We start from the raw sequence: 20,090 nt of genomic DNA, 5'->3' as shown, positions 1-20,090 counted from the left end.
TACATAGCTAGTTTTAAATTTCAACAGTCAATTTTTAAGATTCTTTAAAGAAATACAGGGTGAAGTACAGTATAAGAGAGCATTTTGTATGGAAGGAAGTGCTTGTGTGCATGGCTTGGTCTGCCGCAGCAGATTAAGCATGTCTTTGAAGACCAAAACAACCTCCAAAAATAGCAAATGAACGTTATCTCTTCAGACTGAGCTGTCTTCAGAGTTCTGCATTCTGAGGCCTGTGATAATAAATTATGCAAACCCAGGATTCATTGGTACTCTGCATTATGATTTTCTGTGCATGCTAAGTATAAGAAGAGGGCTTTAGGAAATCTTGAAAACAATATTCTACAAATGAATTCCACTAATCCATTTGTGATTAGTGCAGAGCACAACACAAACAACACAGAGGGGACAGGTCTTGATTTTTTGCCTCTGACATCTCAGGCAAACAGACGTAGGCATCGCTGCAAAGGAGACATGTTTAACCCACATGAGATACAGTGCCTCACAACCCATTGCAATGACCAGTGTTCCCTCTAAACTGCATGGCACAGGGAGCCCGTATAGGATATTTTCATAACAAAGTAAAAGGTATAACTTCAGACTCAGATTTGCTGATTAGGCTAAACAGGAAGGATATCAAACACACAGTTACACACTTCCTGTCAGTCTGAATGAAATTCAGTACGAATAAATGTAACTCATGATTGTAGAGAGAAAACATCAATAGCACAGAGATAAACTGTATGGGAGACTGCTATTAATAAATAAATATGAGCACATGGTGCATTACAGTCATCAAACTTGAATCTAATTCCATTCTCAAATGTATAGCTACTGTAAGAGCACTAAAAAATGAAGGTGATAATATTGCTCTGTTTTGAGCTGGTGTGCCAATACTAGGAATATTTTGTGTATTTGTAATCAATTCTGCAGTTTAGAAAATATATTTAAAATAACTTAGAAGACAAAGGAGAGCAGCAAATATTACTGCTTGAAGTATGACATTTACCAGTAAAAGAAGAGACTAAGAACTGTTTTCACATTGAATAAAAATGATGACTCAAGAAGAAAGGATTGGTAGATGAATACCTTCAAGACAACAGCACAAATGGAAGGAGAGAATGTAAAGCTTGAACAAAGAGCAATGACAAGGAAAGAAAAGTTGAAGGTTGGGTATAAAAAGAACAGTTAGGCAAGGGAGCTACACCCTATCCTGTCCCTCTGGGTAATTTGCCCAGTTAGTGGTCAGATCCTCCATGGCCCCATCATCATAGATATTCACAAACAGGCTAAGTAAGAGGTTATGCGCTGAGTACTCCTAACAAATTTATCACAATCACTGGTGAAAACAGCTGTGTATATGATTGCCAGGAGAAATGGGTAAGGCCTGAAGGAATAAGATGAAGAAATTTGTTAGATCTAGTATAATTTTTAATGTAGTACAGTCATGTAATGGTTGGACTGAATCATTCAGAATACTCGAGGAGCTGATAGAGGAGGTATCTCAGCCTTTAGCTATCATCTTTGAAAAATGATGGAAGACAGGAGAGATTCCAGAAGATTAGAAAAGGGGAAATATAGTGCCCATCTATAAAAAGGGAAATAAAAACACTCCAGGAAACAACAGACCAGTGAGTTTAACTTCTGTGCCAGGAAAGATAATGGAGCAAGTAATTAAGGAAATCATCTGCAAACACCTAGAAGATCATAAGGTGATAGGGAACAGCCAGCATGGATTTGTAAAGAACAAATCATGTCAAACTGATAGCTTTCTTTGATAGGATAATGAGTCTTGTTGATAAGGGAGAAGCGGTGGATGTGGTATACCTAGACTTTAGTAAGGCATTTGATACGGTCTCACATTATATTCTTATCAGTAAACTAGGCAAATACAACTTAGATGGGGCCAGTATAAGGTGGGTGCAAAGCTGGCTGGATAACCATTCCCAGAGAGTAGTTATTAAAAGTTCACAACCCTGCTGGAAAGGTATAACAAGTGGGGCTCCGCAGGGGTCTGTTTTGGGACTGGTTCTGTTCAATATCTTCATCAACGATTTAGATATCAGCATAGAGAGTACGCTTATTAATTTTGCAGAAGATACCAAGTTGGGAGGGGTTGCAACTGCTTTGGAGGATAGGGTCATAATTCAAAATGATCTGGACATTTTGGAGAAATGGTGTGAGATAAACATGAAGTTTAATAAGGACAAATGCAAAGTGCTCCACTTAGGAAGGAACAGTCAGTTTCACACATACAGAATGGGAAACGACTGTCTAGGAAGGAGTACGTCAGAAAGGGATCTAGGGGTTATAGTGGACCACAAGCTAAATATGAGTCAACAGTGTGACGTTGTTGCAAAAAAAGCAAACATGATTCTAGGATGCATTAACAGGTGTGTTGTGAGCAAGACACGAGAAGTCATTCTTCTGTTCTACTCTTCGCTGATTAGGCCTCAGTTGGAGTATTGTGTCCAGTTCTGGGTACCGCATTTCAAGAAAGATGTGGAGAAATTGGAGAAGGTCCAGAGAAGAGCAACAAGAATGATTAAAGGTCTAGAGAACATGACCTATGAAGGAAGGCTGAAAGTATTGGGCTTGTTTAGTTTAGAAAAGAGAAGACTGAGAGGGGACATGTTAGCGGTTTTCAGGTATCTAAAAGGATGTCACAAGGAGGAGGGAAAAAACTTGTTCTTCCTGGCCTCTGTGGACAGAACAAGAAGCAATGGGCTTAAACTGCAGCAAGGGAGGTTTAGGTTGGACATTAGGAAAAAGTTCCTAACTGTCAGGGTGGTTAAACACTGGAATAAATTGCCCAGGGAGGTTGTGGAATCTCCATCTCTGGAGATATTTAAGAGTAGGTTAGATAATATATATCAGGGATGGTCTAGACAGTATTTGGTCCTGCCATGAGGGCAGGGGACTGGACTCGATGACCTCTTGAGTTCCCTTCCAGTCCTAGTATTCTATGATTCATATGTAGGGAAATGAGAGCTTAGAATCAAAACCCTGAAGAAGATGAAGTAACTTCTTTGTCACTTGCTTTGTTCTTCCCCAGATTCAATATGAAGAAGCCTCACCAATGATGTTATTCTGTGTGGATGTAACAATCCTGATCTGAGAACATTAAAACATTTTGTATAAGTTACTGCATATAATTAAACCTCTGGTAGATAGGTAAATATTGATTTTACTGATAGGGAGATTAAGTGATTTACTCTGGATTGCATTGACAGTAAGTGGCAGAACTAAGACTAGAATCCAAAATTCTTGTCCACCAATTCCATATGCTAACTATTAGAACTGCTTACTCACATTTGCCCATAGGACCCAGTCCTGATAAACCCCAGTATCCATGGAGTCAGTTAGAGGATCAGGGCCTTATTGTTTTAAAAATAAAAATACTTCAGGTTTTTTTTTTTTGAATAAACTTGCTATATTCTAATGTGATAATGCAACAATGAATTATTTATGTATTTCTCCAAATCTTTGACATATGGCGTGAAATTTTAGTTCCAAGTATTAAACCACTTCCTTCAACTTTTACTGTGGCCAAGCCACAGGAGAACATGCTTCATTCAATTTGATGCCCTTTCTCAGCTACATAGCTGTCCCAGGTTTTCTTTTTGTGACAACCACATTGCTTAGTATTCCCCTCTTTCTGGACTGGCATGAAAGCAGAGGTGTCTCTGGGTGCATACTCTGGAAGATAAAAATTACTAAAGGAGCAAACTTGTATATGATAGATGATGTTAGTCATAACTGAGGCACCAGAAATTACTCCCAAGGTAAGAAAGAGACAAGTGAAAGATAAGGGCTCTTCATCTGTCTAGAGCAAGCATAATAGCTCCCATACAAATCTCCAGAGTCCCTACTTTGAAAGGGCTGTCTTGGACTAATCAGCTGCCAAGACAGTATTGCCAGCTCCATCCATTCAGAAATTATGAGCCAGCTAGGCTCTAAAAATCGTAAGATTGCTTTAAAAATCATGACAAATAATATGTTCTGGATTCTTTTTATTTGCCTTCTGGTATTTCAACCTTTAGGGTTCACATTTTAAAGCTATCTTCTACAACCTTGAGAGCTAGAAACTTACTCTTAAAAAACAAAACAAAAAAGCACAGATTCTCAGCTAATAACACGATTTTCAACAGCTGCAGCTCTAAAGAACGCCTACTATAATTGGACTTATGCTAACATCATGAGAATTGGGAACTCTGAAAAGAGTCCTGTGGAGCCATAGATATCGGTGTGTAAAATAATATGAAGATTACAAAGACCTGGCCAGGATTCACTGGATATGGACACACAAAAACTGCTCAAATTATCCTGTTTTTTAAAATTCCTAAAAAGAAATGACTGCAAACTGTTAAGTCATGAAAACAAGGTGACTTAAAGTGTAAGAATTAACTGCACTTTGGACATGAAATGGATTAGAAAATGAAAGGATAGTGAAAGATGAGATGATATTGTAGAGCACTGGAGCAGGCATAAGTATTAAAAATTAGGGTTTACAGCAGCACTGAAATCCTTGAACCGGGTTTGCAAACTGGCTAAGAATTGAATGGGGGTGAATGACTTCCTGCTGAGTGAGTGAGTGTGTGTGTGTGTGTGTATGTGTGTGTGTATGTGTGTTTGCTTCCCCCAAAATCAAAAAGGGTTGATGATTTGTATGTCCATGAAATATAAATATGGTTGTGTTTAGAACTAGAGTGAAATCTAAGGGGGAAATGTTTCATTGGTGATGTCACTGTTAATACGTTAATGCAGTCTTTGTAGGAACTTCCTGATAAAGTTTAGGCACCTGGTGAAGGCACCCAGACAGAAAACTCTTAAATACATTCTTTTCCATGGACAGTACTAGTACTGACATGTGTAGACAACAATTATGTGCCCTCTCACATAATTTACTTTTGTAGTGTGCTTTTCATATTGGAACATTGCATCTAATTTTATTAAGTAGTTAGAATAAATTTATTATTGTTGTGTTATTTTTCATCAAAAAATGTGCCTGCACGTATGAATTCACACAGGCATGCATGCATATACATGTATGCATAAACATGAATCCAAATTTTCTTTACAAAGTATAGTTTAGGCTTCTAAACTGTTTATGAATCTCAGCCAGCTGTTCTGCTTGAAGTTTTAATTCAAGGTTAATTAAGGAAAGCAGACGTAAGTAGAAGAATTTATCCATTTTCAGACTAAAAATACCTGTGTCTGAGATGATGATGATCACCATTTTCATTAAAACAAATGGATTAAAATGATCCACAGGTAGGAATTTTTCCCATTTCTTGTGGAGTAAATGAAGACTACTCCAGACTTTGTTTTTTATTTTCTGCACTTTTCTGCTATCACAGGTTTTGATATTTACTAGCAGGAATGTTGGGATAGCCAATTTTCTGTTGCCCTGGTTATAAGCGTGTGCACTGACTTTGAGTCTGGACTGTTTATGATTTGTTTCTGGTTATACAGTAGAGTTAAGAATGGATAGTGTCACACTGTCCCCTTTGGATACATCAACTTCCAAGGGGACTCACTGCACTTCAAAGCATTATTATCCTAGTATTGCATGGCTTCTATATACTAATATCTGTGTGGAAAAAAAATGTTGAACACATAATTTCTCATCATCTGGCTGGGTTCCCTCTGGTACCATGTCATTTGGTATAGGAAAGTCAAGCAAGTTATCAAAAGTGAATATTAATATTTGGTGATAGTATAGGCTGCTTGGAGATTTGCCTATTACAGGAATAATATTTGGGTATGTCTTGATATTGTTGACCGAGAGCTTTGTTTTCACATACAGGAGGAGTGTTTAGGTTAGGGATTCTATGGGCTCAGGCTGCACATCAGACTCTTTTCATTTCTCTCCATCATCTTTATTTCCTAATCCCTCCCTTCATGTCTAACTGTCTTTATTTACATCAGAACGGCCATACTGAGTCAGACCAAAGGTCCAGCTAGCTCAGTACCCTTCCTGCCAACAGTGGCCAATACCAGATGCCCCAGAGGGAGGGATCACAACAGGTAATCATCACGTGATCCCTCCCCTGCCACCCATCTCCAGAGAAACAGAGGCTAGGGTTACCATTCCTGCCCATCCTGACTAATAGCCATTGAAGGACCTAATCTCCATGAATCTAGATAGCTTTTTTGAACCCTGTTAAAGTTGTAGCTTTCACCACATCTTCTGTCAAGGAGTTTCAGAAGTTGACTATGTACTGAGTGAAGAAAAACTTCCTTTTGTTTGCCTATTAATTAAATTTAGTAACCTCTAGTTCTTTTAATTGTGGGAATAAGTAAATAACTTTTTCTTATTCACGTTTTTCATACCAGTCATGATTTTACAGACCTCTATCATAGCCCCCCTTAGTCTCTTCTTTTCTAAGATGAAAAGTCCAAGTCTTTTTAATCTTTTCATATGGGACCTGTTCCAAACCCCAAATCATTTTTGTTGCCCTTTTCTGAACCTTTCCCAATGCCAATATATCTTTTTTTAGATAAGGCGACCACATCTCTACGCAGTATTCAAGATATGGGAGTACCATGGTTTTATATAGAAGCAATAAGATATTTTCTGTCTTATTCTTTATCCCTTTTTAGTGACTCTTAACATTCTATTTGCTTTCTTTTACTGCCGCTGAACACTGAGTGGATGTTTTCAGGGAACTATCCACAATGACTTCAAGGTCTTTCTCTTGAGTAGTTGTAGCCAAATTAGTCCCCATCATACTGTATATACGGTTGGGATTATTTTTTCCAATGTGCATTAGTTTACATTTATCAACATTAAATTTCATTTGCCATTTTGTTGCCCACTCACTTAGTTTATGAGATCTTTTTGAAGCTCTTCACAGTCTGCTTTGGTCTTAACTATCCTGAGAACTTTGGTATCATCTGTAAATTTTGCCACCTCACTGTTTCCCCCTTTCTCTATATCATTTATAAATAAGTTAAATAGGATTGGTCCCAGGACAGACCCTTGGGGGACCCCATTAGTTACCTTTCTCCACTTGGAAAACTTACCATTTATTCCTACTCTTTCTTGTCTCTTAACCAGTTATCAGTCCACGAAAGAACCTTCCCTCTTATCCCATGACAACTTACTTTACTTAAGAGACTTTGGTGAGGGACCTTGTCAAAGGCATTCTGGAAATCTAATTGTACTATATCCATTGGACCCCCTTGTCCACATGTTTGTTGACCCCCCTCAAAGAACTCAGGCAGTTCTCTTTCTTCCCTTCATTTTTCTGCCCCAAATCATTTCCCTTGTTTTCTCTCTCAAGTTTCTCCTTTTTCTCCTTCACCTCTCTTGATTTGCTTCTGTGGTTCCCCCAAATACCCATCCACAAACTGCCTTCTCGTCTCCTTTCTTATTTGTCCTTCACCAGTGCCCATTCACCTTGCAGCCAAGGCCTGTTTTTCTGAACCAATGGTACATCCTGAAAGGGCAGGACCACAACAGAGCACATGCTGAAGAAATATTTTCTGCAGTAGAAATGGAGAATTAGGGAAAAAGGCAGTGCACAGTAAAATTTGCACAAGCAAGTGGTTGCATCTTTCTCTGCCTTTCTCCACTGACTGATTATGTCTGCTTTTGTTAGAACTATAGTGTCACAGAAGACTTAAAAGAAGGTATGATAAAAATCATTATTTTAGTATGCTCTTCAGTTTAAAAAGACACAAAATACCTGGGCTGACTGTAGGGTTTTTTTTGTTTTGTTTACATAGCTTTAGGATCAGATCTTTCAAGAACCTCAGATACATACATTTGTGCATGCACACTGCATTTGTACTGCTGGGCTCTCTACACACATGTATATAGGCAAGATCTCTGCTCCAAAGGCATTGCTTAATGCTACTGCAGTATAGGAGCTGATAGCTGAGCTTGCTTTGATTTAGCTTGCTTGAATAACAAGTGAAGTTACAGCAGAAAGGTTGTAGCACAGACTAGCTCTGCCTGATCCTCACCCTGATAGATACTCAAGCAACTGTCCCCTCCGCCCCCATGCTGCTGTGGCTTCCTTGCTAGTGTTGTACAAACTGGCTTTGATTTAGAAGTATCAAAGCAAGCTGGGGTAAAACTACACATGCTGTGGTCATACTCTGGTGTAGACACAAACTGGACATTTGTGTCAAAATCCTACTAGGTGCTGAGCACCTTCTACTCTCATTGACTTCTATGGGATTGAAGCCACTCGGCACTGTGCAGGGCTAGAACCATTTTTTAAAATTGAAAACAAGCTTTATAATTTCCTGTGCACATTATCTGCACAATTGGCTCCCTACCTTTGTGTGCATATTTGTGCCTTTGCTGTCTGGAAAATCCGACCCTTATAAAAGAGAAGCAATTGTTCTTGTTCCTATATAATTAGTTGATTGTTTTTAATAGAGAAAATTAATAGGAAAACAAGTCTACAGTGACCTTCCACTACCTTCCACCAAATGGAAATTTTAGAAAAGTCCCAAGTTTACTGTGCTAAAACCCAATTTGGCAAGCCTTTCTGTGGGGTGGTACCTTCTGAAAACAATGGGGTTCCGTAAGGGTTTAGGAACAGCATGAAGAATCTGGGCTTGAGTGAGCAAGTAGAAATTGCTCCATTATATAAGGAATTCTGAGTTAAACATTTGCAGAGAAATGGTGCATAGCTGGATCCTAATCCTGCAAATATGCACCCTGTAACTTTGAAAAGGGAAGTAGCTCCACTGAACTCAATGAGACAACTCGTGTGCAAAGTTAAGTCCATCATTAAGGGATTGCACACCCAAGGCCATAATGACTGCGCAAATAATCATATTTTTTAAATGTTTTTATTTGTTTGGATGTATATTATAAAGCAATAAAATGCTTAGAACTGTAATACGTGTATTTCTGTGAGTAAATATTTGTACTGTCTTTAGGTTTTGCACTTTAGAATACAGGGAATCTGTGCAGAGTTTAATTACCAAATTGATTCACTGTTATAAGATTTTTTTTTTAGGAAAAAGATTTTATGTTTAAACCAAATTATTAGTTCCTAAATATTCTTTGTTGTTTACATAATTAAATATATCTCACAAAGTATTCTGACTACAGTTTCCTTTTTTGGTTTTTTGGAAGTGAAATAAAATCTATTAATAAACAACCCATAAGAAAATTTCAGTTATTGTAAATTCAGTGCTATTCCCTGAATATCTAGATTTGATGTAAAATCATAGCCTGTTATGTAAGCATTTAATAATTTCAAATTTTAAAAGGCAGCGACACATTTTAACTTTAGTGTTTTATAAAACCAAGTAGATTTGAACTGCAGTTGCATCACAGCACCATCTAGTGGTCTAAGAAAAGCAGAAAGAATTTCCTGTCATCTTCTTGTGCAAAAATAATACCATAAATGCTGAGCTGTTAGCAGGCCTACACATTTGTTTGTAGCAGCAACAGGAAAGTCATGTTTCTACTTTTTTAAATGTCAGTTCTGTGTCTGAAAGCAGTTCATCACTGATACAGCATGTCATGTAGTAAGTCTTACAAACTTACATTTTGACCCTGCTGTCCTTCAAGCAGTGTCATATTATACACACTTTTAATAAGCACACATTGTATAAATACATATTATGGAGAGTGCATGCTGCTAAGTGTATAATATGTATTTATACGATGTATGTTTATTAAGAATGTGTGTATACGATTCTCATTTTTTTTTAGTGTTTTATATGAGAAAAATAGTGACACAGTTGTGCTGAACAGGTCATGCTGTTGATAGGTTAAAGGAGATCCTGCAGGGTTTACCCACAAAAGCTCATGATCCCATATATATATATATATTTTGTTAGTCTCTAAGATGCCAGAGGATGACTCATTATTATAATCAGAGTGGTTTCTCTTGGGATAGCAGATCTCTGATCTTTCAGTTCTGCACAAATTACTAGCTAAACTAATTGTCATCACCCTGTGAATTTATAATACTTTTCATCCAGGGAACTGAAATACTTTACAAAAGCTAGGTCTACAGTGCCCTACCCATTGCATTGCTGAGGTAACTGGAGAGCAGACAGGAGGAAGCTAAGTGACTTTACCATGCTTTTGCTGTTTGTTTGTAAAGTCAGGAAGGTCTCCTACTTTCCACAAGACACAGCTGTTTTTTCTACCCCAGTTGACCATGTTCTTCTGCAATAATTTGTCTGGTCAGTGAAATAATTTTATTATTAATTTTCCCACATATTTTTAAACTGAAATGGATTAGTATGCTTTTAAATTTTATAGTTAGGTTTGCTACAAAATTATTTTGCTAGGAAAGATTCTAATGTCAATATTAGAACCTTTTCGGTAGCATTTTGCATTTCACCTGTTGAAGTTGAATATCTAAAATACCATTATGAATTAAATAGTCCATAATGGATTTTGTTAACGTCCTTTAATAAGTTAGTGGATATCTAAATACAGAGGTATGGAAATCTGATCTTTTCATCTGTAGCTATTCAGTGTTTTCTTCACTACAGATCATTGATTAAGCAATAAAAAGTTCATAAGGTGGACTCAATTTGCTCAATTTTCTTTTAGCATTGGAGTTCAATAAGGGACTGAGACACAGCAGGCTGATATACATACAGTTGTGCATATTAATTGCTAGTGTGAAGCAATGTAAAGACTAGAACCAAAATGAATTTGGTGATGAGAGAGGTCCTTAAACAGGCTTTTGCACCTCTGATAAGATCCAGACTTACATTCTATATATCACATTTCTCTTGCAATTACTGGTTCATGGTAAATCAGAAGAAATAAGGTACTTTCAGTTCAACACTGAGTAAAACTGTTTGTTTTCTGTGGCTCCATTTCATAGCAACTCAGATGAACTGAAAGAACAGCTGAATAATTTGATATTGAAAGCTTAAAGGTCATGAACATTGGATGTAACAGCTGTTTCCATTAAAAATATTTAGTATGATGTAATTCCATTGCCTAGAAATGTCTGGAATGTGACAATCAGTCTCTTGGAATAGGACTAGTGAAAACCAGTTTTAACTAGTTTTTCATTTCCTAGGGAAGACCATATTTAGGGTGCTGCTTGATTAAATCCAGAAGAGCATAAGCTAAAACTGTCATGTGTGTCTGAATTGTTAATCAATATGAAATATTTGAAATGTAATCTTGAAAAGGAATTTTACTGAAGTGCTTTACTCAGCTTTTGCTTTTTGAAAAGAATGATGAAATGGTACCACGCAAATGTTTGGCTTCATTTAGTAACCTGCTGTTAAAATGTATATTTCTTAAAATGTCAGCTCAGATTTAGTAGTGATAGTAGGGCTGAAGATTTTTTTTAAGTAATACCATGTTTGAAACACCGTGTCGGTGAAATCTGCATCTTCATCAGTTTCCCATGAGCTCCTCACTAAACCAGAAAACTATACATTTTGAACAGTCCTTTTAAAATAAAAATGTTAAACCTCCAGGTTTTCATCTGTTCCCCTCTGTTTTCAGTCTGTGCTGGGTGTAAGTGGAAGATATACAATGACAAGGGGATATATAATAGATCAATTTTGTTCATGAAAATCAGTAATTAAATCTCCAAGGTATTACATTTACTGAAAGGATGTCTTAATGCATATGCAGTTGTTCTGTGCATCCAGTCAGATGCATCTTTTCACACCATGTTTCTTAAAGAAAAAAAAAAGATATGTAGCAAATCCCACGTTTTGTTACAAGGTTTATCGTGGATTCATTGTTAAGAGTTGTCACACCCTCTGAAGCGTGAGACTTTGTCCCTTATAAACATTTGATCCTGTATTAGCATTGATACAGAGTTGGTCCCAAGAGTACATATTGTGAACCAACCGGTTTTTCTCCACAGTTGGGGTGAATTGCTCATGAACCAGCTGACTCAACTGGTCACTGCTTTCTTAACCTGAATTGAGTGAGTTGACTCTATGTAAGAGTCTAGTGTGGGGAGGGGAATTATATCATCTCAGATGCAATTCAACTGTACTGCCTATACTGCTATATGGACCTTCAAAAAAAAAAAAAAAAGACAATCTATTTTAATCTTCAGAAAGCAAATCAGTACCAGATCACCCATCTGACATTTGCTACATTCTATTGCAGTTTTGAAGAGGCATCAAGCAAAATTTAATTGGTCAAACACAAAATAAAACTTCAAACAAAATAGAATATGCATGTGAAAACTGGTACCTATAACACAATAGTAAAAAATACCCTCACAATATCCAACTCACTCAATAAAATAGAAAAAATAAAAATGCTAAAATAAAAGAATCAGATTAATTGCAAGATTGATAAATTTTACCCAATGTGTCAGACACTTATCAATAATGTGAATTTGTAATCATACAGCGTTCTGTGCTCTGCTGTCAAAATACAGCATAAGAATAATATAGAAACTCAAGCCCAAATAAAGGGTATATTGTTTGCCTTCCACACAGACTACCAAACAATCAAGCAATGGGGAAAAGGACTGAAAAGAAATTGTGTGATTTCAGAAACCCTACTGTGCCTAATGAACTGGAGACATCTCTGGCAAACAGTTCATATTAATACATCTTATAATAAAGTAACCTATTACATCTATTTAAAACCCATTAATAACCCATAATTATGCAAATTAGTCATGCCTGCCATCTCATGGAAATACTGTACCTTAATCGTACTCTGAAAGTATACCTGTTATAAGGAAAATATATGAATCATCAACCATGCTCATGAACTTAGTTTCAAATCATTTTCCTCAATCTCAGCCCACTTTTCTATTTTCAGGATAGCTCACCACAGTGCCCCTCCACCACAGTGTGCCAAGAATTATTTGTCTGGCCTAAAACAATGGTTATCAAATCCACTTATGAAGTCTATGGAGTCATCTAGTCTCCTTAAAATACAATATTTATTGTATGGCTGGTAGGCAGAGTATGTATATTAACTTACACAGTTTGTATCTGTTTCATCACTAGAACTCAGAATTTCAAGACAAAAGGAGTTTTAAATTAGCGTGATATGTATTTTTCTTCCCATTTATTTGAGCAACTTTATTTTCAATAGGATGTATTAATGTATAACTTTGTATAGCTTTTACATTGAGGGTGTGTGGGGAGGGTGTATGTGAGTGACTCTTCAATAGGCTACCAATCCATGTCATTTTACTCCCAACTGTAGCTCTCTCCTGCCCAGGAGCAGCAAGCACATCATAAAGTACTAAGTAGTAGTACATACAGAACACGTGCAATACCTTGTTAGGGCACACCCCTGGTGGCAGTGTGCAGAATATGTGTAGCTACATGCCATGGTGAAAAGCAAGCTGCATTCACACTGTGATATGTAGGTATACACATCCGTGAAAGGCTCTGGCAGGCAAGAAGCCATAAGCACTGACTCTTGGGTGCTCCACCCTTGGAGCACCCAAAGAAAAAAAGTAGCCACTGGCAGCCAAGATGCCTTTTCCCCCAGCTTCTCCCACCCATTGAGCACCCCGCTGCTCAACTCCTTCCCCTCATTCCCAGCACCTTTTGTATTCTGTGGAACAGCTGTTGAATGGTGTGTTGGTGGCGGAGGAATGGGTCTGGGACACTGGAAAAGACAGGGGGAAGGGTCCTTGGGAATGGAGTGGGAGCGGAACCTTGGGAGGAGCAGGGATGGGAAGAGGCAGTTGAGCGGTGGGGGCTTGGAGGAAGGGGTGGAGCAGAGTGGGCCTGGTGTCACTTCCTGAGCAGAGAGGACATCAGAGCCTATGGAGAAGGCAATGAGGAAAGGCTCTGCAGCAGGGAGCTTTTCCCTAGGGTGAGGAAAGAAAGGTTCTGGTGGCAGGGAGGCAGCAGGATACTATGCTGCTATAAACAATACTGTAGGCTGCGAGGCATTTCTTGGGCCCAGAGAGAGCCAGGTAGGGTACATACCCACAGGGTTCAGGTATGTCTTTATTTCCCTAAGCAGTGCCTTACTGTTTACACTACTGTCTATGCCTGTGCCAAGCGTGCATATAGTATATGTACTCTGAATGCTACTGTAAGGAGTGTGCAGTGAATATTCTTAGAGTTGCAGTCTAGACAGAAATGAATCAAATTTCAAGGCAGACTTCTTTGAGGCCTGAACCATGTTGACTTGCAGTTGCTGAGCTCTTCTCAGACCTGGCCCTGAGAGAGGATAGACTGCTGGACCTGTTCCTATCCTATTGCGTAATGCCATTGTTGTATGTTAAAAAAAAGCGCTCATTCTTCCTTTCTTTGTTTGACTTTTGTTTTATATCTTAGAAGTCATTTGGTGTTGCACCACTGGCATTTTGTATATTTATGTTCTACTTAGATGTCCAGGAATGTTCTGTTGCAACAGGAGTAAGATTTTTATAAGAGAGGTGTTTCATCTGAGAGATGAATGTTAATTTATTCTTCAAACTTAGATTGTTTTTTGTAAATTAGCTAATTTAAAGTCACAGTGCTGACTGAGTACTAGATGAGAGTGGAGGTATGTGCCGTGACCCAAGATACAGCATAGTATTTATTCATTTAAAACTTTGCCCTATGGTGTAAGTTTGAAATGTATGCATCATTTTTGTGAAAAGGAGAGGGATGCAAACATACGATTTTTACACACACACACACACACACACAGTATAAGTGATCACAACACAAATAGTATACTGCAGGATATAATCTCTGAGCCCAATCCTGGGTACACTGTCGTGGTCAAAGATGAGAGAGAAAAGAAGGCTCGTTGCCTCCACTTCCAAAATCAGTAGTCACAGTTTGGCCCTTTATAAAGCATTTTGCTTCCCTAATGTTCATTCCTTGACTCTTGTTATTTTAAGCTCCAATAATGTTACCCTTATTTTAACAAAGTACAACTTGTAGTGCTTATTTACTAATGTGTTGTTTTATATCTTTTTGGAATTTAACTACATTGCAAAACAGATTTTCATTTTGAATTTTTGGTTTATGTGGAGAAAAATAATTCAGAAAGAATAAATATCAATTTTTTAGATTAAATTTCTTCCTAGAGGGCTTTATTGGCTGTGTGTGTGTGTGTGTGTGTGTGTGTGTGTGTGTACAGTCACAACATCCTATTTTAGCAAGCCAGTAGATTCATGATGTCTACAAATAATTTTGTTTGGATGTTACGTAAGAAATTTTCTATTATAAAGATGCTATTCCAAAAGCATGCAGCACGGTATTGATTCCAATAATATATCTGCCCTTAAGATTGGATTTCAGAGGAAGTGCGTGTATGCTGAGGTACTGTTCTTGTTGCAATGCCTGTTTATACTGCTTGTGACCATGGTTTACTGTCTCAGGCAATGGAATGTTAGTGGCCAGTTCATTCAAAAACTCCAACTGCTGACCTTGTGATCCTTTTTTGAGATCTAAATCTGATCCTCATATTTTACTTTAACTTGTACCATGTGGTAAAACTTTAACTGTCAATTTGTAGTCAATTGCTTTATTTACACTGAGGCATATAGTGCCTTTGAAGTTTATCTGCAATATGTTCCCAATATTTTTACATGGAAACAAAAGAAGTTTACATTGCCTGTGCTTGCCAGTATCCTTCTATAACTTTCACCAGAAGGTTGTTTTGGGTTTTTATTTTGTTTGGTTGGTTTTTTGTTTGTGTTTGTTTTTGCCTAAGTTATGCTTCGCCAAGGAGTTTGGAGGAAAATTTTATGTGGGATCTGAGAAGTAAACAGCCTTTCAAACAATTTTTGGAGAAAAAATGAAAGTTTTCTGATGGTATTTTATTTTAATAGAATTTCTCAAAACATGCTTTTTGAAGTTTGATATTTTGGGCTTTGTGTGTTATATATAATAAAAGCAATGTCTCAGAAGTTGATTTCTAGGGTTAAAGAAACAATTAATTCAGTTTCTTACAATGGACACACAGACTTGTCTTTGGATTAAAAAAAAGTCCAGAAAGGAACTTTGGAAACATAATAAGGGAAAACTGAACATTTTCTAAGCACTGTTCCAGTTTTATTTTGCAGTTGGGTAACTTTGATTACCAGATTTTGATGATTTTATTACAGAAATCAAGTTATGTTGTTGCACAATAGACCTCAATGGACTGAAGATTTGACATTGTGTTCTTCAGTTTTCATTGAGGAAGAGGAAGGCCAAGCCTCCCCCCCCCCAAAAGAAAAACCCCAAAACAACCCACTCCTCAACTTCTTCATATATACCACCTAATGGTTCTCAGATACTACTGTGATAGGTGGGGTATAAAAATCTAGATAAATAGACGGGTTTGTTAGATTTACTTAGTGAGAGCACAGTGAAGGTTAACGACAGTCTGGATAAAATTCAAGGTGCTAATGACTGCAATAGATAAACTGTAAACTTTTGGTTTATAAATGCAATAGAACGTCTGAGTTATGAAAGTGTCAGGAATGGAGGTTGGTTGTTAGTCTGAAACGTTCATAACTTTGAAGAAAATATTATTCTTTCAAAAGTTTACAACTGAACATTGATTTAATACAGTTTTGAAAATTTACTATGTGGAAGAAAAATGCTGCTTATAACTATCTTAATTTAAATTAAATACCCATGTAAACAGTTTTCACATCATTTTATAAACTTTCCCTTTTTTTAGTAGTTTGTTTTACTTTACAGCATTTGCTCTTTGTGTGTGTGTGCACGCGTGCACATGCCTGGTGCTACCTGATTGCATAAATACGGTTTCAAATGAGGGGTGTTGTTGACCAATCAGTTTGTAATTCTGATGTTTTGTAACTCTAAAGTTTTACTGTACAGAAAAATAAAAGTATTTAATAAATGTTATTCTGAGGATACTAAGATGGCAGTATCAATAAAATCAGTGACATGGAAAATAAGCAGAGTTCAAAATGTTGAGCTGTTTAGCTCTCTGAAGACTTGAAATCAGGACAAATGGAGCTGTTTCTTGCACCAAGATGTTAAGTATTAGGGCAGAATGTTCATTTCTTGTTACAAACTTGTGGAATGTGCAATTTCATGAATGAAGAATGACACTTTAAAGTACATTTGATTTCGAGTCTAGTTTTATCTTAATAGTGTTGTCCTCCAGCACTGGAAAGAGTTTAAAACTATTTAGGGAATAAATAAAAATGAGAACTTGTGTTTTATGCTGTGTTAATTTATTGTTGTAGGATGAGGTTTTACTATAGAGATACAGTTTGTTTTCTCTGCTGAGACATTGCTATTGAGTACTTAAGTGATCATCAAGCAATTCCCACTATATTGTGGACTTTACTCCCTCCCCCCCGAAAAGTTATTCTCCTGAGTGTGAAGATTGAGTGGAATGCTATGTGTGAGTGTTGTTTAATTGGAGAATGGTATCTTACCACTTGTTTGATTCATATGCCATGGAAGTTGGCAAGAGTCAGGTCTTGTGTTGAATTTGGGGAGAGTCAGGTCTTGAGCACATCATTGTTCAATGGGAGATATATAGTTACTTGAAAATGTTTTGGTGATAGTGAGTCTTTGCACAAGTCTTGCACTAACAGAGCTTGAGGGCAAAAGTTTGTGCATTCTTCCTTGCTAAAAATGACTCAACAAGAGTCTGGAGGGATCATCTGCAAGCTTGTAAAGGAAGTAGTCATTATGGCCAATTCATCTTTGGCCTTTGCTAAGATTGCAAGCACAGGTGTCAGGAGTATGAAATGTAAAGATACTTTCTGATGATTGCACATGCCTTGACATAAGTCACCAGACGATCTTCCAGGTTTAAGACTTTGGGTTACCATTGTGGTAGGTCAGGTTCAGGTTCAGACTTGTGGCTTGGAAGTGAAAGGTTCTGAATTATAAAGCAGGGGTTTATCTTGAGTGATTTCTCCCTCTTCCCCACGCATTGCTTTTTACACCACTAAATCTGTCAATGCTGCTGATCAGAAGTAGGTTCCCTTTTAAAAGGTTTATTTTGTTAAGTGGAAGTTAAATGACCTATTTGAATATGCTGTGTTTATGTATATATCCTGCAGTTTACATATCACAGCTCTCACATTCAGTCTGGAATTTGAAGTTCAGTAGAAGCAGGTGTTAGAACAGGGTGGCAGTGATTGTCTTGCATTTGGAGATGGTTTTGGGATGCTAGGATTAAATATCAGTATATTTGTAGGGCTATGGAAGTATCAGGCTATGTTTTTAGTATTGGTATTTGGTTATGCTGAGTGTAGTGGTACTCATCATGTATAAGAAGTATGTTTAAAACTTTAATAAACTGAGAGTTTTGTTCAGAAATGAACAAATGAAATGAAATGAAAAATTGTAGCTCCAAGCTGGGCCATTGGGGGTGCTGTTTTGGTTGGCTCCTCGAAGGAGACCAGCAACACCACTTAACCCTACAATTATGGATTGGGGGAGGAAAGCTGATCTGGAAAGAAAAATGGGTGAATCAGAAGCACTGGTCAGTAAGTGAGCTGTGGGGTATGACTGAGCCTTTAACTGTTGACCATTAAACTGTTTAATGTCGAGAAGTCTAATCCAAAAGGAATTCAAAGAAAGCAAGATTTGGAAGAGTATGTACCGAGAGGAGAAATCTACTCAGGGAAGTTAAGGAACAAACAGAAGAAATTGTAATAAGTTCAGCTTTTCATGTGATTGTTCATTCCTATTCAGACTATAATACTGTGTCATACAAATAAAAACATTAGAAAGGCAGCTACTAATGTCTGTTTCGTATTGTATTGTGCCATCTGAGTCACTCCATTAGGGAAGTCACCATTTCTCCTATTAATATACTTGTTCCAAGCATGTGATCAATTGTATCCTAAAATAATTTTTAAACTGCCTCATTTTAAGCCAACAACTTTTTTTCTGGGAAACGGGAAGTTAACAAATTAAAACCGGGGATGAAATATTTACTTTGATTATTATGAACTACACATTGAATACTGTCCTACATCAGCTTTACAGGGTAATCAAATGACTGACTTAGATTAAATTCTCTCTTGCTATCTTGGTGGATACAGCTAACATTCTACTGAAACTTAGGTCAGTGCCTAAAATAACCTTGCTAATTGCAAGCTTCAAGTGACTAGAGAAATTCCTGTTAGCAGTCAGGGAACAGCATGACTGAGAAACTACTACTGTAGTTTGGAACACATTGAAGACGAATGGACTAGCCTAAACTGGATCTGCACTATAGCACAGGTACTGGCAGCAGATTGTTTGCTATATTTGAAATTTCCTCTGTTAGCAAAAGCATTTGACTCAGCACTGAAAATAGCTTGGATTACAGTAGTCTGTTGCTTAATTGTCTAACTTTTAAATGGGCATGTGTTTGCTGAATTACTGATTGAGGGTAACTGCTTTAGCTGAGGAAAGAAAAGTTACATTTTTGCAAAGCTGATGGCTGAAAATTGCTTCTTTCAGTACAATTCAGGTAAGACACAGTTAATGTGAAATAATTTACAAAATGTTGGTACTGTCTTAAAGCTATATAATATCTAATGTCGTAAATTTGTTTGGAATGATGCATTTTGTTCCCTTATGCACTGTAATTTTAACTTGCAAAACCAATTGATCCTTTCCCCTATTGATATATATTTTCTGTACATTGAGAGAATTGTCAATATCCTTCATTCTCTGACATTTTTCATAATACCAAGTTTTTCAATCACTGCGATAATTTGTATAGGAAAGCAAGGGGCACAAAAAGTTTGCCTCTTTAAGCCTTTCCATCCCAGAATGTGATTAATACAGTTCAGCAAAGAGACGCACTCTTTAGTTACATTTTTTTTTCTCCAAGGTGAATGTTAAATCCTCACTCCTCTAAACACTCTAAGGCATCACTCAGCTAACTGTTTATAGATCACATGAAATCTAACTAGATACAGACATGGCAGAAGTAGCAGTGTTATTCTATTGGTATGGTGAAAACTTTGACCTACATTATAAAGAATGTTTGCAGTGTGTTGTAGCCTTCTCGGTCCTAGGATATATGAGGTAATATGTTGTATTTTATCAGCTTCCCTTGGTGAAAGGGACAAGCTTTCAAGCTCCTCAGAGCTCTTCTTCAGGTCATCCTAGAACTGAAGAAGAGCTCTGAGGAGCTCAAAGGCTCGTCTTTTTTGCCAACATAAGTTTGCCCAACAAAAGATATTACCTCACCCACCTTGTTTGTCTTTAAAGTAAGAGCCATT

General features: G+C 37.2%; 1 protein-coding gene across 2 annotated transcripts in view; it reads left to right on the top strand.

The window, feature by feature from the left end:
• Positions 1–20,090, top strand: part of AKAP6 (A-kinase anchoring protein 6) — a 379,467-nt gene that overhangs the window by 75,034 nt on the left and 284,343 nt on the right. The window lies entirely within an intron of this gene.

This window comes from Pelodiscus sinensis, chromosome 5 (genome assembly GCF_052426305.1).
Source record: "Pelodiscus sinensis isolate ZL-2025 chromosome 5, ASM5242630v1, whole genome shotgun sequence".
Lineage (NCBI taxonomy): Eukaryota > Metazoa > Chordata > Testudines > Trionychidae > Pelodiscus > Pelodiscus sinensis.
Note: the sequence above shows the minus strand (reverse complement) of the source record. Positions and strands in the feature narration are given on the sequence as shown.